Consider the following 25,734-nt stretch of genomic DNA (forward strand, 5'->3'; position numbering starts at 1 on the left):
CGTGATGAGCAGCAGGTGTTGATCTTTGGTGGTGGCAAAGAAAAGAGTCCCTCAAGAGACAAGAGGCAAAGACAAGAGGCATTACTCAGATTAGAAGAAACCGAGATTATGCTCGCGAATGAGGAAGATTTCCTTGAGTATAAAATCGAAAATGCGCTAAGTACTGCGAAGAAATACAGAACAAAAAACAAAAGAGGTATTTCGCTTTAAGTTTTTTTGTTTTGTTTTTTCTTTAGATTTTCTTGAAGCAAAAATCGATCATGAGCTAAATATTCCCAAGAAACAAAAATGGTATTCCTTTTTTAGATTTCCTTGAAGCAAAAATCGATCACTAGCTAAGTATTGCCAAGAAATATGGAACAAAATAAAGATTATTTTTTGTTTAGATTTTTTTTTGGACGGGTATTGGACGGTGGACAGGTATTGGACGGTGGTCCAATACGGTGTTTGGTCATAAAATGACCCATAAGTTAACATGGTATTCACGTGATGGTAAGACTGCAAGCCTTATTGATTATGTTATTGTAAACCGAAGACTGGCAGGATCAATACAAGATATTAGGGTATATAGGAGTACTGTTATTGATGCTAAAAGTAAAGATCACCATCTGGTAGTGTCTAGGGTTAATTTAAAGCTGAAATATCGGAAGGGTAGCTAGCTCCCGGGAAGTTATGATGTTGGTAGACTCAAGGATGAGAATTTGAGAGAAACTTCCGAGGAACGGTTGAATAGTAAATTGAGAAGTTTAAAATTTGACACCGTGGAAGATGGTGGACTAAGATTAGGGAAACTTTTTGTGAAGTTGCTGATGGTGTCTTAGGGAAGAAAGTTAGGATCGCAGCTAGGAACATTAGTGAAAAAGTTTCATGTTTAATACAGAGGAGAACGGGCTTGTACAAGAATTATCTGAGTGATAGATCATATGAAAACAAAAGAAATGTAAAAAAGTGGAGGAAGCATTAAAGTATGAACTAAGGAGGTGTGAAGTGGAGGCTATGGATAAAATTGCCGAGGATCTGGAAGATGCAGCTAGACAGCATAAAAGTAAAATATTGTACTTGCATGTTAATAAATTGAGAAGGAGTAGTCAATCTGATTTGTCCCTGTTAAAGATAAGAACGGGGCCAAAATTAGTGATGAGGAAGGAGTTAAAGAGAGACGGGCAGAACATTCGGATAATATTCTAAACCAAGATAGTTACAGGAAAAGTCATAGAGGAAAATGAAAAAGTTTGTGATACCTTGGATGTGAAGGAAGATTTGTTTTGTGAGGAAGAATTAGTGACAGTACTAAAAGGCTTGCAAAGTACAACACAATTGCAAAGCTTCAAAAGAAATATCAAGAAACATACAAGACCTGCATCCTAGGGGTTGTCAATCAGGTACCGATACTTCGGCATATTCAGCTGACAAAAGAACAGTTTGTTCTTTTGTCTTTTTGTCTGATATTTCTGAAACACAAAACATGGGATGTTACCCCAAGGAAAGCCTTTCAAAGCACAAGTGATTTGCCTAAGGAGCCTTCAATTACAAATGAAGACTATTTTCTTCTTTTTTCCATTTATCCTTTTTTTTTCTTAAGATAAAACGAAAATGGGAACTATTACAAAAATAAAGCTTATTAAGGAAAATAATAATCATCAAAAAGTAGTCAAGCAGTGATAAAAAAATGAAAATAAAAGACATAAAAGGCTTCTTTTCAAAAATATTCTCCAATTTCAAATTTCATATGATCCGGGCACTTTTTTGACAATGGCGTCAATTGAAGGAGAGGGTAGGGGAGGCATGTGACCCTCCCAGGTTTAAAAAAATACCCTTCTTTGGGTGTATTTCCATTGGAAAAGACCAATTTTTGGTATTTTCATTCAAGAAACTGAAAAAAAAGAGGAAAATTTGCCTTCTCTCCCTAGATTTTGAAAAATACATTTTACTCTCTCCCTTAAATTTTCGTGGAGTGACGCCATTAAATTGGAGTCATTGCCTTTTGAATGCTGCTCAAATAACTATTTGTTTGTGATTACTATTGTAATTACTATTTCAGTAGGATTCAATTTGTTTGGTTTGATGAAATACCTCTTTTAGGGAATTTCCAATATGCTTTATTATCCAGTGTATTTATCAGAAAAGCTTAATGGCTCTTTATTTCATTAAATACGATAAATTTAACATACTTGTATGTTTTTCCTTTGAGCCTAAGATAAGTATAACAATTTTAGAGCAAAAAGTACTAGTAATAGTAAGTAATAATAAAAAAAGTAATAGTAATAATAATAATTAAAAAAAACAAAGTGGATTAGTTCCAGCAACTGGCCGATATATTTCAGCCAATGAATAGACTTCATAGGGATTATAAATGGCCAGACTAAGTTCCATATCAAACATTTCAACAAGTGTGGGGCCCACTGAAGATGTTAGGGCCATGTCTAGTTAAATTCATCAAATACTATTCATAAGCCCTCCGAATACCTACACTGTTTCTGGATGATTTTTTTTTAGCACTAAATATTTTCCTACCTGTCTTCAGGGTTGCCGCCCCTATTGATTTACCACTATTTCTAGTGCTGTTTGATATTGCCTAAATAAAAAGAATCACTAAATCAGCACATAAATCACTAGATTATTGAAGAAAATCACTAAATCGACCAAAAAACACTGAAATATTGTGATTTTCTTCCTCATCGAGTGGCAACACTGGCTGCCTTACGACACAGGACTTATTGGTACTCATTTGTATACACATCAAAGATATATCTCCATCAATTACAAATAAATAACAATTATACTCATTAATAAAAAACATTCACTCCACAACTGTATACACAAGGGAATAGGTTTCAAATGAGATGTCTCTGAATTTACATACTCTTTATAAAAGTAAAATAAACGTACAAAAAGTGTCCCATTATCTTTTGTTCATGATTGGGTTGGCAAGAATCACACTACCATGAGAACCATAGCGTGTCATAACGGGTGTTCCTGTACTCGAGGAAGAGGGTTGGACAGGGTGTGGCCTGGGTTGAATAATAAACGAAGATTGCTCAACCTACAAAATGAAATAAATCATCAGATCAAAATAAAACAAAGAATCAGTCATAAATGCAACTCGTTAATCCATCTTTTCTGTCTTGCATTATATCATTGAATTCTTTTTCGCTTAAGATTGGGGTATCAGAGACAGCATAGGAGCGCTGGATAAAGTGGTGAATCTCCAGCATTTTTATTGGTTGCAAGAGGATCCGAATAGTCAAGGGGCGTGGGCTACATAATAATATTATTCTCCAAATTATTAGGGGGCAAAAAGCCATAAAAATTCAATCTATTATTTGTTTTTCCTGTCCCCTTCTTATGGAAAAAGTGGTCGTAGAAACTTTTGAGGGACCCATTCGATTGGAAACTGAAAGCACTGCTGCCGTTTTTGAGAGCCGAAAGTAATTGGAGGGCAACCAGCCCCCCTTGCTACCTACTTTTAATACCCCGCCCCTCGTAATCCTCTTTGATCAAAACTTTGAGATAGACATTTTGTCCAAAATAGTCTAAATACCCAAAAAATATGTCTCCGGGAATGAAATGACTCCGGAAGTCCCTGGGACTAGGGAACTAAATAATGCAAATTACTAATTGCTTAAACATAGGTTTCATGAAACTAGAACTCTAACAAAAACTCTAAACTACGACTCTAAGCTAAAAACTCTAAACTCTTAACTATAACTAAACTTCAACTCTAACTATAACTCTAAGCTAAGACTCTAAGCTACAACTCTAAACTCTTAACTAAAACTAAACTAAACTAAAACTCTAAGCTAAGTCTCGAAGGTAAAACTCCAGACGCTTAACTATATCTAAACTAAACTAGAACTCTAACAAAAACTCTAAGCTAAGACTCTAAGCTAAAACTCTAAACTATTAACTAAATCTAAACTAAACTAGAACTTCAACAAAAACTCTAAGCCAAAAACTCTAAACTATTAACTAAAACTAAAATAAACTAGAAATCTAACAAAAACTCTAATCTAATATTCTAAGATAAAATTCTAAACTCTTAACTAAAAATAAACTAAACGAGACCTCTAACTAAAACTCTAAGCTAAGACTCTAAGGTAAAACACTAAACTCTTAACTAAAATTAAAATAAACTAGAACTCTAACTGAAACTCAAAGCTAAAACCTAAAATTATTAAATAAAACTAAAATAAACCATAACTATAAAAAAAACTATCAGCAAATACTATAATATAAAATTATAAACTCTTAACTAAAACTAAACTAAACTAGAACTCTAACTAAAACTCTATGCTAAGACACTAAGGTAAAACACTAAACTATTAACTAAAAGTAAACTAAACTAGAACTCTAACTGAAACTCAAAGGTGAAACATCAAATTCTTAACTAAAATTAAACTAAACTAGAACTGTAACAAAAACTCTAAGCTAAGACTCTAAGGTAAAACTCTAAACTCTTAAGTAAAACTAAGCTAAACTAGAACTCTAAAAAAAACTGTAAGCTAAGACTCAGCTAAAACTCGAAACTCTTAACTAAATCTTAACCAAGCTATAACTTTAAGTAAAACTCTAAGATATGACTCTAAGCTAAAAATATAAATTCTTAACTGTAACTAAACTAAACTTTAACTCTAACTAAAACTCTAAGCTAAGACTCTATGGTAAAACTCCAAACTCTTAACTAAAACTAAATTAAACTAGAACTCTAAATAAAACTAAGCTAAGACTCTAACCTAAAAACTCTAAACTCTTAACTAAAACTAAACTAAACTAGAACTCTAATTAAAACTCTACGTATAAGCTAAAACTCTAAACTAAAACTAAGCTAAACTAGAACTTCAACAAAAACTCTAAACAAAGACTCTAAGCTAAAAACTTTAAACTAATAACTAAAAATAAACTAAACTAGAACTCTAACAAAAACTCTATGCTAAGACTCTAAACCAAAACTCTATCCTCTTAAGTAAAACTAAACTTAACTAAAAATCTAAGCTATTTTTATAATGTAAAACTTCAAATTCTTAAGTATAACTAAACTTAACTAGGACTCTAACAAAAACTCTAAGCTAAGACTCTAAGCTAAAACTCTAAACTCTTAACTAAAACTAAACTAAACTAAAACTCTAACAAAAACTCTAAGCTAAGACTCTAATATAAAACTATAAACTAAAACTAAACTAAACTAGAACTCTAATTAAAACTCCAAGTATAAGATAAAATTATAAAATAAACTAGAACTGCAAAAAAAAACTCTAATCTAATACTCTAATCTAAAAACTCTAAACTACTAACTAAAACTAAAGTAAAATATAACTCTAAAAAAAAACCTAATAAAATACACTATGGTAAAAATATAAAATCTGAACTAAAATTAAAATAAACTAAAACTCTAAGCTAAGAATCTAAGCTAAAAACTCTCAACTATTAACTATAACTAAACTAAACTAGAACTCTAACAAAAAACTCTAAGCTAAGACTTTATTATAAAAGACTATAAACTCTTAACTAAAAATAAACTAAACTAAGAACTCTAATATAATACTATAATATAAAACTATAAAATCTTATCTATTAATAAACTAAACTTCAACTTTAACGAAAATTCTAAGCTAAGACTCTAAGCTAAACTATAAACTCTTAAATATTAGTAAACTAGACTAGAACTTCAACAAAAACTCTATGCTAATACTCAAGGCTAAAAACTCTAAACTCTTAACTAAAACTAAACTAAACTAGAACTCTAACAAAAACTATAAGCTAAGACTCTAAGCTAAAAACTCTAAACTCTTAACTAAAACTAAACTAAACTAGAACTCTAAAAAAAACCCTAAGATAAGACTCTTTTGTAAAACTCTAAACTCGTAACTAAAATTAAACTAAACTAAAACTCTAAGCTAAGAATCTAAGCTAAAAACTCTCAACTCTTAACTATAACTAAACTAAACTAGAACTCTAACAAAAAACTCTAAGCTAATACTATATTATAAAAAACTATAAACTCTTAACTAAAAATAAACTAAACTAAAACTCTAATATAAGACTATAAGCTAAAACTCTAAACTCTTAACTATTACTAAACTAAACTACAACTTTAACTAAAACTCTAAGCTAATACTCTAAGCTAAAAATCTAAAATATTAACTATTACTAAACTAAACTAGAACTTCTACGAAAACTATGCTAAGCCTCTAAGCTAAAAAATCTAAACTCTTATATAAAACTAAACTAGAACTCTAAGAAAAACTCTAAGCTAAGACTCTAGGCTAACATTCTAAACTCATAACTAAAACTAAACTAAACTAGAACTCTAACTAAATGTCTAAGCTATTACTCTAAGGTAAAACACCAAACTCTTAACTAAAACTAAACTAAACTAGAACTCTAACAAAAACTCTAAGCTAAGACTCTAAGCTAAAAACTCCAAACTCTTAACTAAAACTAAACTAAACTAAAAATCTAATCTAAACTAAACTAAAACTCCTAACAATTACTAAACTAAACTTCAACTCTAACAAAAACTATAAGCTAAGACTCTAAGCTAAAACTCTAAACTATTAACTAAAACTAAACTAAACTTCAACAAAAACTCTAAGCTAAGACTCTAATCTAAAAACTCTAAACTCTTAACTAAAACTAAAATAAACTAGAACTCTAGCAAAAACTCTAATCTTATACTCTAAGATAAAAACTCTAAACTCTTAACTAAAACTAAACTAAACTACAACTCTAACTAAAACTCTAAACTAAGACTCTAAGTTAAAACACCAAACTCTTAACTAAAACTAAACTAAACTAGAACTCTAACAAAAACTCTAAGCTAAAACCCTAAGCTAAAAAACTCTAAACTCTTAAATAAAACTAAACTAAACTAAAAATCTATTCTAATTCTATAAGGTAAAACTCCAAAATCTTAACTATATTTAAACTATACTATAACTCAAAACTAAATAAACTAGAACTCTAACAAAACTCCAAGCCAAGACTCTAAGCTAAAATTCTAAACTCTTGAATAAAACTAAAATAAACTAGAACTCAAACAAAAACTCTAAGCTAAGACTATAAGCTAAAAAACTATAAACTCTAAACTAAAAGTAAACTAGACTATAACTCTAACTGAAACTCAAAGGTAAAACATCAAATTCTTAACTAAAATTAAACTAAACTTCAACTCTAACAAAAACTCTAAGCTAAGACTCTAAGCTAAAACTCTAAATTATTAACTAAAACTAAACTAAACTAGAACTTCAACAAAAACTCTAAGGTAAAAACTCTAAACTCTTCACTAAAACTTAAGCAAACTATAACTTTAGGTAAAACTCTAAGCTATGACTCTAAGATAAAACTCTAAATTCTGAATTGTAACTAAAACTAAACTAAACTAGAACTCTAACTGAAACTCAAAGGTAAAACATCAAACTCTTAAATAAAATTAAACTAAACTATAACTCTAACAAAAAAAACTCTAAACTCTTAACTAAAACTAAACTAAACTTCAACTCTAACAAAAACTCAAAGCTAAGACTCTAAGCTAAAACTCTAAACTAAAACTAAACTATACTAGAACTTAAACATAAACTCTAAGCTAAGACTCTAAGCTAAAAACACTAAACTCTTAACTAAAACTATAATAAACTAGAACTCTAACAAAAACTCTAAGCTGAGACTCTAAGCTAAAACTCTAAACTCTTAAGTAAAACTAAACTAAACTAGAACTCTAAGCTAAGACTCTATGGTTAAACACCAAACTCTTAACTAAAACTAAACTAAACTAGAACTCTAACTGAAAATCAAAGGTAAAAAATAAAACTCTTAACTAAAATTAAACTAAACTAGAACTCTAAAAAAAAAATCTAAGTTAATACTCTAAGCTAAAACTCTAAACTATTAACTAAAAATTAAACAAACTATAACTTTAAGTAAAACTCTAAGCTTTGAATATAATCTAAATCTCGAAATTATTAACTTTCCCTAAACTAAATTTTAACGATAACAAAAACTTTGACCTAAGACTCTATGTTAAAGCTTTAAACTCTTATATAATACTAAACTAAACTAAAACTCTAAAAAAAATTATAAGATAATACTCTAAGGTAATACTCTAAACTCTTAACTAAAACTTAACCAAACTACAACTTTAAGTAAAATTATAAGCTATGACTCTAAGCTAAAACTCTAAATTCTGAACTGTAACTAAACTAAACTAAAACTCTGAAAAAACTCTAAGCTAAGACTCTAAGCTAAAAACTCTAAACTCTTAACTAAAACTAAACTAAACTAGAACTCTAACAAAAACTCTAAGCTAAAACTCTAACCAAAAAAAAAACTCTAAACTTTTAACTAAAACTAAACCAAACTAAAACTTTAAGCTAAGACTCTAAGCTAAAAACTCTAAACTCTTAACTAAAAGTAAACTAAACTAGAAATGTAACTGAAACTCAAATGTAAAACATCAAATTCTTAACTAAAATTAAACTAAAATTTAACTCTAACAAAAACTCTAAGCTAAGACTCTAAGCTAAAACTTGAAACTCTTAACTAAAACTTAACCAAACTACAACTTTAAGTAAAATTCTAAGCTATGACTCTAAGCTAAAACTCTAAATTTTGAACTGTAACTAAACTAAACTAGAACTCTGAATAAAACTCTAAGCTACGACTCTAAGCTAAAAACTCTAAACTCTTAACTAAAACTAAACTAAACTATAACTCTAACAAAAACTCAAAGCTAAGACTCTAAGCTAAAAAAAACTCTAAAATCTTAACTCAAACTAAACCAAACTAAAAATTTAATCTAAGACTCTAAGCTAAAAACTCTAAACTCTTAACTAAAACTAAAGTAAACTAGAACTAAACCAAACTAAAACTTTAAGCTAAGACTCTAAGCTAAAAACTCTAAACTCATAACTAAAAATAAACTTAACTAGAACTCTAACAAAAACTCTAAGCTAAGAGTCTAAGCTAAAAAAACCCTCTAAACTTTTAACTAAAACTAAACCAAACTAAAACTCTAAGCTAAGTCTCTAAGGTAAAACTTCAAACTGATACCTATAACTAAGTTGTGGGTGAAAAGGATGGGTACTTCAATTTGCAAAATGGGTTTAGGACGGTCACTAAGAAAAGAACTTGTTCTGAAATGCCTTTTGAAAAGTATTGCTTGGTGTTGGGTATTCAAAAAGCTGTAAAGTAAAGTTGTGGGTGAAAAGGATGGGAACTTCAACTTGTAAAATGGGTTTAGGATGGACATTATGAAAAGAACTGGTTCTGAAATGCCTTTGAAAAGTATCGCTTGGTGTTGGAGCATTCAAAAAGCTGTAAAGTAAAGTTGTGGGTGAAAAGGTTGGGCACTTCAACTTGTAAAATGGGTTTAGGAAGGACATTAAGAAAAGAACTTGTTCTGAAATGCCTTTGAATAGTATTGCTTGGTGTTGGAGCATTCAAAAATCAGTATAGTAAAGTTGTGGGTGAAAAGGATGGGTACTTCAACTTGTAAAATGGGTTTAGGATGGACATTAAGAAAATAACTTGTTCTGAAAAGATATAATAAAGCCATAAAAAAGTAATAAAAAGTGGGGGCTCCGGGGCCTTTGGGGCGCGGGGGGTCCTTGGGAGATCTGGGGGGCCCTTTAGGGCCGGGTGGGCCTTTGGGAGCCATGTGAACCTGTGGGGACTGGGGGAGGGCCTTTTGGGGGCCCGGGGAGTGTCTTTGGGGTCTGAGGAGGGCGTGTGGGGGTCTGGGGGACACTTGAGGGCCGATTGGTCCTTTGGGAGCCCGGTGGACCTTTGGGGACCGGGTGAGGGCCTTTGGGGGTCCAGGGGGCCCTTTGGGAGCCCGGTGGTCTTTTGGGAGCCCGGGTGAGGGCCTTTGGGGGTCCGGGGGCCCTTTGGGAGCCCGGTGGTCTTTTGGGAGCCCGGTGGGCCTTTGGGGGGCCCGGGGAGGGCCTTTGGTGGTCTGGGGAGGGCCTTTGGGGTCTGGGGGCCCTTTGGGAGCTTGGGGGACCTTCTTTTTTAAAATTTAAATTCAGTATATAAAAAATTTTCTCTAACCGTGAATTGAACCCGGGTTTTCCGCCTGACAGTCAGGAGTCTCGACCGCTGCACTAAAGAGACACAACTGTAATTGTTTTTTAGTATGGGAATCTTTTTTTGACGCAAGCAAAACTTGATATTTGGTTTTTGGAAAACAGGGAAAGAGTGATCAGATTGAGCTGAAATTTCAAGGATAAGCTCCCAGGCCCCAGGAAAGCGTATCCTCTAAATTTCAGCCCGATCAGACAACGTTAAAGGGGGGTTGTAGTGGGAAAAATTAACATGGGCTAATATAGGAAAACGAGGTTTTTCGTAAATGTAAATTCGGGGGATAATTTTTTCGGTCTGAAAATATCAAAAGGCCCTAACAGGTCAAATTTTGCTTCGAATGAGTCCTCATTCACCCGGATCTGTTGCCAACTATGGCCTGTAGGCGTGGCTAACAAGAAAAAAAAAATGAATTTTAAGTGGCTATATTTGGTTTTTGGAAAACAGGGAAGAAGTGATCGGAATGAGCTGAAATTGTCGAGGATAAGTTTCCGGGCCCTAGAAAAGCTTAACCTCTAAATTTCAGCCCAATCGGACAACGTTAAAGGGGGCTGTGGTGGGAGAGTCGAAACTTCCGGCCCAGTTTACCCCATGAAGATAAAGTCGGAGGAGGATGAAATTTTGCAAGTTTCTTAGTTTGAGCTTGGGCTACAAAATGCAATTACCGCCGTCTCTCTGCGACCTCTAGGACCTGAAATCGCTTAACATTGTGGTGGGTCGCCTCTTTATAGAGGCACAAGTGTGCCTCCTTGATTTTATTTTGGTTAGGCCTCGGCATGATTTGAAAAACAATAAGAATTTATTTTTTTCAAAACTAGTTTTTTTTTTTCAACTTAATGTAAGGATCAGCTTCGAAACCTAAAAGGAACAGAAAATGCTCTTTATGAGAGGGGGACTGCCTTCTTCTTGACTCCTTGCTCTTTACTCTGAAGTTTAACTGTTTTCCCCCAAATTCTTTGAGAAGACTTACGGAAACACAAGAGCCATTGAATTATAAAAAGTAGATTTTTCAAAGCACTAAAAAACTTTAGCTTAATGAGCAAGGAGTTTAAGAGGTGACAGTTCCCATTGCATAAGAAATAATTACAGTTTGTTTTAATTTTCAAGGTTACTTCCTGCTTTTAGTTTTGAAAAAATTGTTTAATTAATCACATTTCATGAAAGAAAAAAAATCGATATTTCAATGCTCTCTGCATGGTTTTCGATGGGTCGCAATGCTTAAAGAAAAAATTGTTTGAAAGGCGAAAAAAAAAATGTATGTCAAGTAAATTAATAGTATATAAACATTAATAATAAGGTAATTAAAAAAATACACGAGACAATAGCCAACTTATGAAAATTAAGATAGGAACTCCTAGCGTTCAGTTCTATTGAGCAATGCCAAGGCGTTGTTCCCCTTACATAACGAGTGAAACTTAAATTGAATATGCAAATCAAACTTGAAACGAACAAAAATCACTACAAACAAGACTTCGGGTCTCGCCTCCTTCTCTCACTGTAAAACTCTCGCTTGATGTAAAGTTACTCCCCCCCCCTGCGGATACCCCCTACCCCCCGATAATCCCCTTAGATGTGGAATCAAGTCCATAAATGAATAAAAAATAATGCACTGATTCGTAAACACAGACATCAATATTTTCAAACGAAAATATCCTGTTTACTATATTCTTTAAATAATATTTTTCCCTTAAAAACAAATAAATATATTTTAGGTTATTTTTTTTTTTTTAAAGGACCTTCTATGGACGTTTATTCTGGGTGTTTATTCCACATTTGGACAGGAGTAAATTTCCAGTGTAATAAATTTATAAATATTTACTACGTCTAAAATCAAGGATTCTAAAAAAATAAAATTTTTGAAAGAAACGAAAGCAAAATGATAGAAAAAAGAACTTTTGGTAACCCAGGTTTTCAAATATACATCAAATAGATCGTGATAACGAACTGTAAGTTAGGAGCGACCCGGCTCAATGGTAACCAAAACTCTAGAAAACGGAATTTTGATACCAATAGGTACATCAAAAGAATCAGATTTTAATGCTGATTTCAAATATATAAGTTTCATAAAGTTTGGTCCTGCCCATCAAAAGTTACGCGCCTGAGAAAATTTGGCTGATTTTCGAAAAAAAGTGGAAATACTCTCTAACCTTAATGAAAATCACACCATCATATTCAGCGTATCAGAGAACCCTACCGTAGAGGTTCCAAGCTCCTATCGACAAAAATGTGGAATTTTGTATTTTTGCCAGAAGAAAGATCACGGATGCATGTTTATTTGATGGTCATTTTGTTCAGCATGGTCGAAAATATGATAACTATGTCTTTTAGGATGACTTAATCCCCCGAAGTCCCCTGGGGGAGGGCTGAAAGTTATCAGCTTTACCTAATATTAACATATATTATTGTTTAGTGAAACGCATGCCGACGTTTTCAGGGGGGGATTTTCTTCTGGTTGTAGGGAGGGGTTGTGGGTCGGGGGTATGTGGGAGAATCTTTCCATGAAGGAAGTTTTCATGGGGGAAGGGGCGCCGGATTTCCCAGCATTATTTAAAAAAAAGATAGCGTTCAGTTCTATTGAGCAATGCCAAGGCGTTGTTCCCCTTACATAACGAGTGAAACTTGAAATTGAATATGCAAATCAAGCTTGAAACGAACAAAAATCACTACAAACAAGAGTTCAGGTATCGCCTCCTTCTCTCACTGTAAAAGTCTAAAACCTACTGCGTCAATGGCGCTTTACTGAAAACCAGTTTTATGACAAGATTTTCATTGCTATTGAAAATAAACATTAAAATTATATTGAAATTTTGAACTGATGAGCTTTCAGCAATTAATATCATTATATATCAAATTTTCAGTTTAATTTATTAGTTCTTTTTAAACTTGTTCAAGACGCATATAGTTTCTCTACAAACAAGAGTTTGGATACTGCTTTGGATAGTTTTGATACTGTTTTAAGTTTCAAGGTTACTTCCTTCTTTTAGTTTTGAAAAAATTGTTTATTTAATCACATTTCTTGAAAAAAAATCTATATTTCAATGCTCTCTGTCTGGTTTTCGATGGGTCGCAATGCTTAATAAAAACATTGTTTGAAAGGCGAAATAAAAAAAATGTATGTCAAGTAAATTAATAGTATATAAACATTAAAAAATAAGGTAATTAAAAAAATACACAAAACAATAGCCAACTTATGAAAATTAAGATAGGAACTCCTAGCGCTTAGTTCTATTGAGCAATGCCAAGGCGTTATTCCCCTTACATAACGAGTGAAACTTAAATTGAATATGCAAATCAAACTTGAAACGAACAAAAATCACTACAAACAAGAGTTCGGGTATCGCCTCCTTCTCTCACTGTAAAAGTCTAAAACCTACTGCGTCAATGGCACTTTACTGAAAACCAGTTTTATTACAAAATTTTCATTTCTATTGAAAATAAACATTAAAATTATATTGAAATTTTGAACTGATGAGCTTTCAGCAATTCATGTCATTATACGTCAAATTTTCAGTTTAATTTATTAGTTCTTTTTAAAATTGTTAAATACACATACAGTTTCTCTACAAACAATAGTTTGGATACTGCTTTGGATAGAGTTTTGATGCTGTTTTAAGTTTTAAGGTTACTTCCTACTTTTAGTTTTGAAAAAATTGTTTATTTAATCACATTTCTTGAAAAAAAAAATAAAAATCAATATTTCAATGCTCTTTGTCTGGTTTTTGATGGGTCGCAATCCTTAAAGAAAACATTGTTTGAAAGGCGAAAAAAAAATGTATTTCAAGTAAATTAATTGTATATAAACATTAAAAAATAAGGTAATTAAAAAAATACACGAAACAATAGCCAACTTATGAAAATTAAGATAGGAACTCCTAGCGTTCAGTTCTATTGAGCAATGCCAAGGCGTTGTTACCCTTACATAACGAGTGAAACTTAAATTGAATATGCACATCAAGCTTGAAACGAACAAAAATCACTACAAACAAGACTTCGAGTATCGCCTCCTTCCCTCACTATAAAAGTCTAAAACCTACTGCGTCAATGGCGCTTTACTGAAAACCAGTTTTATTACAAGATTTTCATTTCTATTGAAAATAAACATTAAAATTATATTGAAATTTTGAACTGATGAGCTTTCAGCAATTCATATCATTATACGTCAAATTTTCAGTTTAATTTATTAGTTCTTTTTAAAATTGTTCAAGACGCATATAGTTTCTCTACAAACCAGAGTTTGGATACTACTTTGGATAGAGTTTTGATACTGTTTTAAGTTTCAAGGTTACTTCCTACTTTTAGTTTTGAAAAAATTGTTTATTTAATCACATTTCTTGAAAAAAAATAATAAAAAATCAATATTTCAATGCTCTCTGTCTGGTTTTTGATGGGTCGCAATCCTTAAAGAAAACATTGTTTGAAAGGCGAGCCAAGGCGAGAAAGGCGAGTCAATGAATCAGCCAAGAAATCATATCTTTCCAAAATATGAACACAGGCTCAAAAGATCAAAGTAGAAGTGCTACCGCGTCCGGGGACACCGACGACCTTTGCGATTTGATAAGTGTGAATAATGATAATGAATTTGCTACCGCGTACGGGGAAGCTGACGACCATCATAGGCCTAGGACGACTCCCAGACGGGATGAGAGTTTAATATCGGCGAAAAACACTCGCAATATTGGTAAACTAAATACCCGGACTTTAGCTAAACCTGGCAAAATTGATCTGGTGTTGAAAGAGATTGATAGATACAAGTGGGATTTAGTCGGTTTGTATGAAACGCACCTTCCTCGAATCGGAGATGAAAACATCCTTGGAACCACTTTCCTACTGTCGGGACGTACTGATGGTGTTCATCGGCAGGGTGTCGGCTTCATCCTCTCTCCGGCCGCCCAAACGTCATTAATGACCTTCACTCCTGTATCGGAAAGAATAGCGACCATCCGCCTGAAAGGGCCCATCAAAAATTTCTCAGTCGTCCAGATATATGCCCCGGATTCAGCCCGAAGTGAAGAGGAGTGCGACCAATTCTACTTTCAGCTACAAAGTGTCAATGACCAGATCCCCAAAAATGATATGCTTATCGTGTTGGGCGACTTTAATGCGATAGTTGGCAGTTGCTATGCTGGTCGAGAGAATGTCATGGGCCCACAGGGACATGGCCGTCTTAATGCAAGGGGAGAACGGCTTATTGACTTCTGCAGGGATATTGAACTCTATATCACCAATACCGCCTTTAAGCACAGACACCGCCGAAAGGTAACATGGAGATCCCCTGATGGAGTCACCGAAAATATGATCAACTACGTCCGGATATCCAAACGTTGAAAGTCATCTGTAATGGACACTGTCTCGCTGCCCGGTGGAGATTTTGACTCGGACTACACACTCTTTATGTCCAAACTCAAGCTGAGGTTAAAATGTCTCCCAAAAACCACAAAAATCCCAAGATTCCGAACGGGACTCCTCCGAGACCCCACCCAAAAAGCCACATACAACTCTAGCCTGTCTACGAAATTCCGTGACTTCCTGAGTACATCCACTCCGCTCGCAACTCCCGAAGAGATCGATCGCTTGGCTGAACATGCTACCTCTGCAATCCTCGAGACTGCAAGCGACATCCTTAGTAGAAAAGTCGAAGACGAAAAGCCTTGGATCACTTATGAAATAATTCGATTATGTGACCAGAAACGCCTACATAACAACAAATCTGACCGAAACAGCCGAGATACCTACAAACATCTCAAACGGAAAGTTGAGCGTGAAATCAGGAAGACATTCTGCAACCATATTGCCGAAAAGTGCAAGGACGGTGAAACCCAGTTCATGAAAGGTAACAGCCACAAGCTCTTCAAAACCGTCAGCGAGCTATCCTCCAAAAAAGATCCCTCAACACCCGTAATCCTAGACAAGCAAGGGAACAACATCAATGATGCCAAGATGAAGCTCGAACGATGGAAGGAATACTTTGAGGAGAAACTGAACCCTGAAGTAATGACCGACCCAAATGTCCTAAACTCCTTCCCAATCATAGATCGAGACCCCCCTCCACCTCCACATAGAAGCGAGATATGGCCAAAGTGGCCATATAATCCCTAAAGCGAGGCAAAGCTCTGGGGCCAGACGGTGTCACTGCTGAACTGATAAATGTTGGTTCAGAAGATGTTGTCAACCTATACCACAGTCTTGTATCAGCCACCTGGTCTACTGGACATGTCCCGCAGCAGTGGTGCAAGGCAGCAATAGTTTCAATACACAAGAAAGGCTCGAAGAAAGAATGTGAATGAGGTTATTCAAGGCTCAGTAATGTCATCGTCTTGTTTTATTTCTAAAAATTACTTTTATTTCTAAAAATTCGTAAAAATAATTACAAAAAATTGATTTTTGTGTGTGTATCCTGTTGTAGTTTGTTTCCTCTCTCTCCCTCTATCTTTTCTCTCGCTTTCTTTCCCCCTCTCTCTTTCTGTCTCCCTCTCCCCCCCCTTTGTCTCTCTCCCCTGAGTCTTCTCATTTTTTTCCCCATTCCTCCCTCTTTATCTCCCCCACATCTCCCTGTCTCTTTTTTTCCTAGTTGCATATTCAAAGTATTTGATGGATTTTTTTTTTCATAGATATGTTTCTGGCTATTGGAAAATGAGTTTAGTGTTTTGATTGCTGCTTGTGATACATTCCGTGCTGGTGCCGTGGAACAGTTGAGAACTCATGTTCATCATCTTTGCGCGGTTCACCCTTCAAATGAGATACACAAAAAGAAGTATGGGAGAGATGTAGTACAACTTTACGAAAAAGGATATGGTAAATTCAGTTCAGAACTGAATTTTATTTTATTTTTTATCTTTGGATTTATATAGATCTTTATCTAAATATCTTTAATCTATATCTAAACATATAATTTAGAACATGAACCTCAATTTTGGTTATTGTAAAAATCCTGATTTTCTACGAATTTTGTCAACGAGAAAATTAAGTTTTCTACGAATAAAAATTCTCCCTATTAAATGTTTTTGTTTTTTTTTTGCCATTAGATTAAATGAAAAAATGAACCGCCCGCAAACCACGTGTATTAGAAAAACTTTGATTCAATTTTGGTTTAGTTATAAAAAGTCGTATTAGTAAAGAATAAATCCTAAAATGTTCAAATGATTTGTTAAAATCAGAAATTTGAAACTCTTTTACTTATAAATTTAAAGAATTATTTCCTTGCTTGATATAAATCTGCTCGCAATTGTAAACATACAAAGTAAGTGAGAAGGACCCTATAGGAGAAATAAAAATTATTTTGTCAACCAATGCTATTGTGATTCAAGTTTTCCGTCTCCATAAAGATTTTGCTTCCGAAGGAATGCCACTAAATAGCTTAATTTTTTATAAGACTAGTCCAGGCTCTGCACTGTCTATTTAACTGTTTTCCTATGTTTTTAGGCTTATGCTCTATGACTGTATGGAGTAACAAATGCAGTGCTATAAAAAAATGGCATCGTTGTCTTCCATTTTCGAATATATTTCAAATCTCATAGCATAAGTTCTCAAGATATTGTCATCTGTCAACTTTTTGCCCTTGTTTTCTTTTCGTATTTTTTTTTTGTTTCAAGTCTGTCGTTGTTAGCGCTGCAATCAGTAATGTATTTTTAAATGCAAGTTCTTTTGTGTAGGCCATCTATACTGCCTGATTTCTTCTATCGAATTTCGAAATCTTATGCTATGAAAACTGGACTTATCTGATAAAGCAACGTCTACCTGCAAGTCAAGCTATACTTTCACACCTAAAGATGGATATCTGGAAAGGTGTGTACTTAGGTATTTACCCTCACCAGGTTTAAATTTATATGACATTCTTAGACAAATAATAACTATGTAGGCAAAAGAAGTTTCTGTATTGAATGATTTTGAAATCCTAATCCGAACGTTCTAAGCCCTTGGACTAAATTATTGGCTGCAACTTGTTCTAGCCAAGCGCCAAATTTTACGTGCGGAAAGTAGCTGCGTGAGTATAGATGTTTGGCCTAAGAAGTGTGAGCTTGAAAGTCTTGTTAGACATACATGTAAATGCCGCTTAACAGTTTCCTATAAGTAAATAACTAGACATAATATAATGTCTAGACATATACATAATATAAAACTTTATGTATTTTGAACAGTGTGCTTTAGTTTTTCAGAACATCAACGACAAATAAAAAACAAATAACAGTAATCATCAAAATAACTGGAAAAAACCAATTAAAATAAACTGAATATTTTTTATATAATTATATTAATTCCTGGAAATCTCAGCAATTTAGGATTTTATTTCTTATTTTATGTCATTTTTCAGTGTTATAAATACAAAATGAAATTTGTAAACGCAAATGATGCAATAGGCTTTAGAACCTTCGGAGTGAAGGCTCCAAATTGGTGATTGGCTACAACTTTTCCAATAAGAAGGTGGAGAGTATAAAACTGTTAAAGTGACTGGATCGTAAAAATGAACTAATTCTAAAATAATTTCTGCTATATCAATTTATACCGATGTTCTGTTCGATTAAAAACTTCTCCAGCAAATAATATCTGAAATTAAGAATTCAGAGCACTAACGTTTTTGAAATTCAGAATCTTTCGGAAAATAATATTAAATGTATTTAGATAACATTGCCAACTTTGGATGAGAAACACAATTTCCTTAGATGGCGAAAAGTACCTAAACAAGTCGTCAAGAAGGAAACAGGAGATAGTCTTGCTTTTTAGTACTTAATTTTAAAAGGTTTTTTTCTTTCTTTCTTTTTTTTCGTTTACAGGTAAAGATGCTGCTGGAATTGCTGCTGAAGCCATTAATTATGCCCAAGATACAAGGCGTGACGTTGTTCTTGTTGATACTGCCGGTCGTATGCAGGATAACGAACCTCTTATGAGGGCGCTGGCTAAGGTGAGCATGTAGTTTTTCTATTGTCATTTTCATTTACAGGATGTAATTTGTTAAAGAGCTCGTAGAGCCATACAACTGTATATATTTCCTTAAAAAGAATTTACTAGGGCTACCGCCAATTTTTCGTATCCCCAAGCTGTCTGTGATGAAGACAGTTGGCCACACTTTTCCGCTAGTCCAATCTACTAAGAGCTTCACTCTTCGCTTTTATCTTTTATATTAAGTGTTTTCTTATGAAAACCTCGAACCTCAATCGAGGAGGTTCACATTTTCGTAGAATCACTCTAGTATTAATAAGTTAGGAGAAAAAGCAACTAACTTTGATTATAACTTCCTTGTGTTCTCGTTTCAAGATGTCAAGGAACTCTAAAATAATGACTGTATAAGTGTGGATCTTCCCAAACAGCCAGTGCTACGGTATTAACTTAAAATATAGATTGTATTATTATCAACTATACCACCAAAAAAGGCAAAAGGACCCTTTAAAGGTTTATCTTGTTGCTTGTTATGGGTATTCTCGATATTCTGAGCAAGAGCTTCGGTCTTTACTTTTGGATCTTAAACAGAAGTCTAATTTTTATCATCTGGATAAGGGTTTCAAGCTCCGTTAGAAGATCATAATATTAGTTTAAATATGTTATGTTAGAGGAAACAGATTATGTTTGCTGTGTTTTGAACCTAAATTAATTAACAGAAAAGGATCTTTAGCGGGGTTTCAGACGTATTTCTCAATAAAAATTTGTGAGACAAAACAAAACTAGTAAAAACTATGAATAATGATTGTTTTTAACTAAACATTTCCTTGGAAGACACCAGTCTCGCCACCTTTTGCACATCCCTGCATACAATCTCGCATAAAAAATCTCAGGATAAAATAATATCTTCTCTGATTTTAGAAGGTAGATGCGTTGAGAGCATTCCTGCTTATACGATCTTCCCCCTCCCCCCCCCCAAAAAAAAGGCGAAAATGTTCTATTTTAATTTTAAAAGGTAGACATAGTTTGGTTTTAGAAAGATTTTTGATGGAAAAGTTCAATTGGTTTCAAATCCTGTTCACTCTGCCTTAGCCAAAGCTTAATTCTTTTGAATTTTTTTGTGTCATGGTCGGCTTGTCATGAATTTTTCTTTGTTATATCTTTGTTCTAGATAAAAGAGAATTTATAATCTGCTTGTGTTACGGGCCTATTATGGCTGTTTCGAATACCAGTTTTAGTTTGGAGATTCAGTTTTGAAAAGACCAAGGCCAGAAAAAGTAACTTTGGCATGCACACTTCCCGTGTGAAATGTCTTAGCTCTAGGATCGATTTGCAATAAGAAACATAATTTCTGGCTAAGGTTTTGACAAATGAATTAAAAGAAAGTGAGTTGAGCTTTCTTCTCTAAGTTCTCTGTAAGAGAATCAAATATTTCTGAGGCACTTCGGCAACTGCTAAATTGTCTAAACAAACGGGAACAAAGTTTGGCTTTTTTAGTAGTTAATGTCCGAACACCGAAATAATATTGGTTCAATATAATGCCAAAGTAGTAGAATTAGATCCTCCTATCAATAAGTCGTTCCAGTGCTCTTAAATGTTATAGGCTTTTGGCTTTGTCTTAATCTACTTCCTCCGTCCTTATCTCAGAATGGGGTACCCTGCATGCCTGGCCTCATAGTTGCGTCAGGGGGGATCTTTCATTAGTTTGCTAACCAGAACCGTGACTTCAAAAGAGGGTTCAGAGTTTTCCTGAGGAATGGTGTCCCTTGAGGAAATTACAGCCTAGTCAACGGCATAGCATTGCACTGGATTCTGATTAATAAATAATTCTTCTGGGTTTTGTTTGTTTTAGGCTGATTAAACTCTTTCTAGCTATTATAGTCGATCTCCCCATTGCAGTATAACATTTGTAGGCATGAATATATAATGAGTTGGAGGTAATAGACTTGAGACTACTTGTGAAAACGTCGACGCTTGTTGCTGGAAAAGGGGTAGGATTGCTGCAAGTTACTAGGGTGTACAGGAGAGATGTCATTGATGATAGAATTCAAGATCGCCATGTTGTAGCTTTCAGACTTAATTTTAAACTGAAATTTAGGAAGGGTATTTACTTTCCGGAAAGCCATGGTGTTGGTACACTCCAAAATGAAAAGTCGAAAAGAGCTTAGTAGGAGCAGTTGAATATTAAACTGAAGAGTCCAAGATTCGACAATGTAGAGTAGGGATGGAATATTTAGGAAGTAGTGTGCGGAAGTACCAGATGGTGTCCTAGGGATGCAAGTTAGAAAGGCAGCTAGAAATATTATCGGATACGCTTTAAGCTTGGTAGAAAATGGGTGGGGTTTGTACGAGACGTATATTAGTGATTGATAATACAAGAATAAGAGAAAATTAAGGGAAGTAGAGAATACACTAAAGTATGAATTCAGATGGTATGAAGTGGACGCTATTAATACAATTACCGAGGGTCTTGAATACATAGCCAGACGGTATAATAGCAAATGTTGTATTTGCATGTTCAAACATTGAGAGGAAGTAGTCAGTTGGGACTTGTTCCAGTTAAGATGTTAAGTTCTTATTTAATATGAAGGGAAGTGTTAAAGAGAAACGGGTTGAACATTTTGAGAATGTGTTAAACTGGGGTAAAGCTATAGAAAAATATTTGGAAAAGAATGAAAAAGTTTGTGAGACTTTGGAGGTGAAGGAAGGTCTATTTTGCTAAGAAGAGTTAGAGACATTTATAAAACGATTAAGAAACAGTAAGGTCTCAAATTCCGACAGTGTGGTTAATAACTTTTTTTTAAATATGGTGGTTTTAAAGTTAGAGATAAATTACTTAAAATTATGAATATGATTTTTGAAAAAGGGGAAGTTTCTAGCAATTTTACCAGCTGTAATTGAGCCTTTTCATAAGAAAAGGTGACGTAAGTGAGTGTGGCAAATACAGAGGCATTAGCCTGGTTTCCATAGGAAGGAAATTACTTTGTATGATGGTCTTTTTAAACTTAGAGGTGCTATAGATACAGTTTTGAGAAAAGGGCAGTGTGGTTTTAGGAAGGGTAGAGGATGCATCAACCAAATTTTCACTCTTAGATTAATAAATGAGAAGTGTGTGAGTCATGAAACGTCTTTGGTCCTCAGTTTTATAGATTATGAGCAAGCGTTTGATTCAGTATTAGAAGAGCTTTAGCGAAGGTCCTATCTTTGTATGGAATATCAGATAAACATATTAGTATGTTTTGGTGTCCCTGATCCTAATTCCATTGAAGTGCTTGTGATGGTTGTTGTTTACTTCATTTTTTTTTTGTTTGACACGATCTTATACTCGGCGATATATCGCTTGTGAAAAGTTTTAAGAATAAAGCCTTATTCTATTCTTATTCCATATCTTATTCTATATGTCATTATTTCATAGAAAAATCAGAATTCTAGAAGCAATAAATTATTTATTATAAGCTTAGAAATCTGAGCCAGTACAGCGTATTTCGTACAACAAATTCTGATTTCATAAGATAGAAATCTAAGTCTTTTATAAATATTTATTAGTTTTCCTAGTGAAAGTTGTTTTTCCCAACCGTTGTTTCAGTTAAAAATGAATAATAAACATAAAATGAGGACATTCCGGTGTTATTGGTGCAGTTTTTAATTCTGAATCCAATTGTACAATCAAGTTCATTCTAGGAACTATTGTCGTGCAGTGATTCCTTTTGAAAACCTGCTATTTTACAAATTTAAAAAGGTTTGAATAAACAATTATGGAAAAAAAAGAAGAAAAAGGGATAACTAAGAAAAGGAATAAAAGCAATAAGCTTCTAGATGAAAAGGGATAACTTTTGCACGAAAGTTTTTTAGCCGATACCTGCTTCAGCAAGCTACCTGTCGTAGGATCATATTCTCGAAAAGGAGATAGGTACCATTGTGTTGAATCTTTTAAGTTTCTAAGACGAACTCCCTTCATTTCACAGATAAACTAGTTTTTAGAAATGATGACTTTTTTGTTACTAAGACAATGGTAAGGCTATCTTGGTAAGTAAAAATCCTCAACTTTCGGAATCATATTGTTCACGTACAATATCACCTCCGTATAGGTCTGTACAATGCTGTTAAAAAAAAATGTCAGTTTTGGCTCGCTCTACATATAATGCTCTCCAGCTTTATTTATCACTAAGCATAACAAGAAAAAGGCATGGAATACTTACGGCTGTGCCCCTTTTCTCATTGCTGTTGACTTCTTGCGTTCAAACATTGAAAATTCTGAGGGATCTATTGTGCCATTGGCCTCAAATGCCAATTTCTCATCAGCCTTGACTGCTTCTAAAAGTAAGAGGTACAATAAAACAAATACACATAAAAAAATGAGGTATCACATTCCCAAACGATAAATGTAAACATATCTGCCGATAAAATCGGACTGAATTCAAAAGACCGGATATGAAAAAAAGAATACCAAAAGAAGAAGAAAAAACAAAACAAATGTTTGATTGTTTGTTTTTCTTTTGATGGCTTCTTTTGTGTTTACAACCAAAACACAATTTAAACCGAAGATATGAAGAATCTCTTAGTCAATATAGGACAATTAGTATAGAAGGTGTCTTATGACTGACACTATCAAACCTTTTACATACATCTAAAAATATTCTCACAGGAATTTTGCCTGATCAAGAGCTGAATGAATGAAATTTATAATCACAAAGACTATTGAAATAGTCTTTGTCTTTTATTTGGCAAGACAAACGACCATGAAGCTTCTTTCACCTTGTATGTCTGGTCTGTAGAACAGCTATTGTGGTTCAAACAAAATCTGCTAAATATCTTCTTCAGATTGGTATAAATGACGGTGTACATTGCCGAAAAAAAAATAAAAACAGAACATCCTTCAAAAGAAGATATCCAGTTTTCAGTGGATAACAGATTATGGACAAGTCCCTGGACTGGAGTGGATGAAACAGCACCAGAGAATGAAGGACCTTAACTGTGTACCTTTAAGCTTCTCTAACATTGAACTTCAAAGTGTGATCGGACAGTGGGATATCTGCAGCATTAATTACTAGTAGAATTGCAATATCATTCTATATGGTTCCCTTGAGACTAAGAAAACCCTAACTATACATTGAGTTCATAAATTTAAGAATAGCATTTATAGCTGAATTAGGGGCAGAGAAGTAGACTGAATCCAGGGAATACAGGTAACTGAGAGTCAATCAAAACCAGTATAGTTCTTCATGTCAAGTTGTAAGTGACCAACAATTTTAAAGCCATCTCAATTGCTTAGGGCTGTGCTAAAATTACGGAACAAGAGTCAGGCAGAAACGCAGCAATTTTAGGTTTTAACCCGGGGATGCAAGAGATATTACCTCTACCACGTTTTATATTAGAGCCATGATAATGTGCTTCTAGATTATCAGGGAAATGATTAGATTTCTACTCATCTAAATTCTGCGTACTTACAAATTTCGGCAGCACGAACTGTCATGCGGCAAGAGGCAGAAACTGTAATAGAGTAGGTTCATCTCCCAAGATAGCGAGTCAATGTTCCGCTCATCACAACCTTGAATCTTAGAAAAATATATATTAAATTTCTGACTGACTCTTATCCATTCAGAGAACAAAGACCAGAAAGTTCTCTAAGTTCACACACAGATTTTGTTTGTGCCGTTCCATAATAAAAAATCGGGAAGCAAAATTTAGCAATTCACAAGACATAAAAAGGGAAAGTGAAGAATTTATACAGACAAAAAAAAAATTCGGAACTCGAGTACTTTTTGTTGAAAAACAAGAATTAAAAAAAATTATCCATGCAGATTCCAAAGCATTTGAAAATGCTACCATAGGAAATAATAAATTTCTCCGCTTAAAAAGTCATGCAAGGATTGAAGATAAAAAAATACTTAATTACTATTACATAAATCTTATCAGATCTGGAGGAGGCCTTACCAAGAATACTTTCAACAATCCTTATCATTGCACTTTCACTAACAGGGTCAACCACCTTGAGCTTAACACAAGGAGACCCAAGAGACTCCCAGCAATCACCAGCAGTACCCAAACGTTGAAATTCCTACAATCCCAATGTTGAAATATTATTGAGTAATTTGAATTTGCAAGGAAAATCTACACCAAGACCAATAAGTTTCTGTCTTCAACCCTAACGAACTTTAAGACAATTCTACGAGTTAAACGACTTTTACTAAAAAACAATTACTAAAAGGAATTTTAAGATATATTACCTTTATGCAAAAAAATGGATGTTTATATCAAGGCCCAGCGATGCACACTGAGAAAGCGTCAACGAACGCTTACTTTTTAATTTTTTTAATACTAGGCCTGACTTCTTCATAACAATAATAAAAACTTGTCGAAAAAAACCTGACATCTGCAAAACAAAGGTTTGCAAATCTGGATTGCCTATGGGCATTCCTCTGATTGTACCGTTTGGATGTTAAGCATAAAACTCAAATGGCTGACAAAAGACTAATGTGGTCTGTTTATAAAACTGGATATAATTTGCTAAGGAATTCGAAAGATTGGAAGTTAGTGTTGCACTTTTATAAGTTCACTGATTATAAGAATAATAATATTCCACAATCAGCATGGATCCAACATCATCCTAGTATATTTTCCCTATTAATTTTACTGTACATAGCCAATATTCCCAACTACTTGCCAAGTGTCTTCCGATAAAAGTGCAGCAAAAGCCTGTCCCTCTAGTATCAGCTGATACAATTACTGATTTGATCAAGCAGCTGAAGTCTTAAACTATTGATATTGAGAGTGTTTTTCATTTACAAA

General features: G+C 33.8%; 1 long non-coding RNA gene across 3 annotated transcripts in view; it reads right to left on the minus strand.

Annotated features, from left to right (window-relative positions):
* Positions 1-979: 979 nt before the first annotated feature.
* The window catches only part of LOC148954607 (uncharacterized), a 58,468-nt gene continuing 33,713 nt past the window's right edge, over positions 980-25,734 (minus strand). For all 3 annotated transcript variants that reach the window (XR_016141538.1, XR_016141539.1, XR_016141537.1), the window contains exons 2-3: positions 23,145-23,259; positions 980-3,043 (exon numbers count right to left, since the gene is read on the minus strand). This is a non-coding gene — a long non-coding RNA (uncharacterized LOC148954607). The remainder of the gene's footprint in view (positions 3,044-23,144; positions 23,260-25,734) is intronic.

Source organism: Artemia sp. Qi Xiang Cuo, chromosome 3 (assembly GCF_049724085.1).
Source record: "Artemia sp. Qi Xiang Cuo chromosome 3, ASM4972408v1, whole genome shotgun sequence".
In the NCBI taxonomy this organism is placed as follows: Eukaryota; Metazoa; Arthropoda; class Branchiopoda; order Anostraca; family Artemiidae; genus Artemia; species Artemia sp. Qi Xiang Cuo.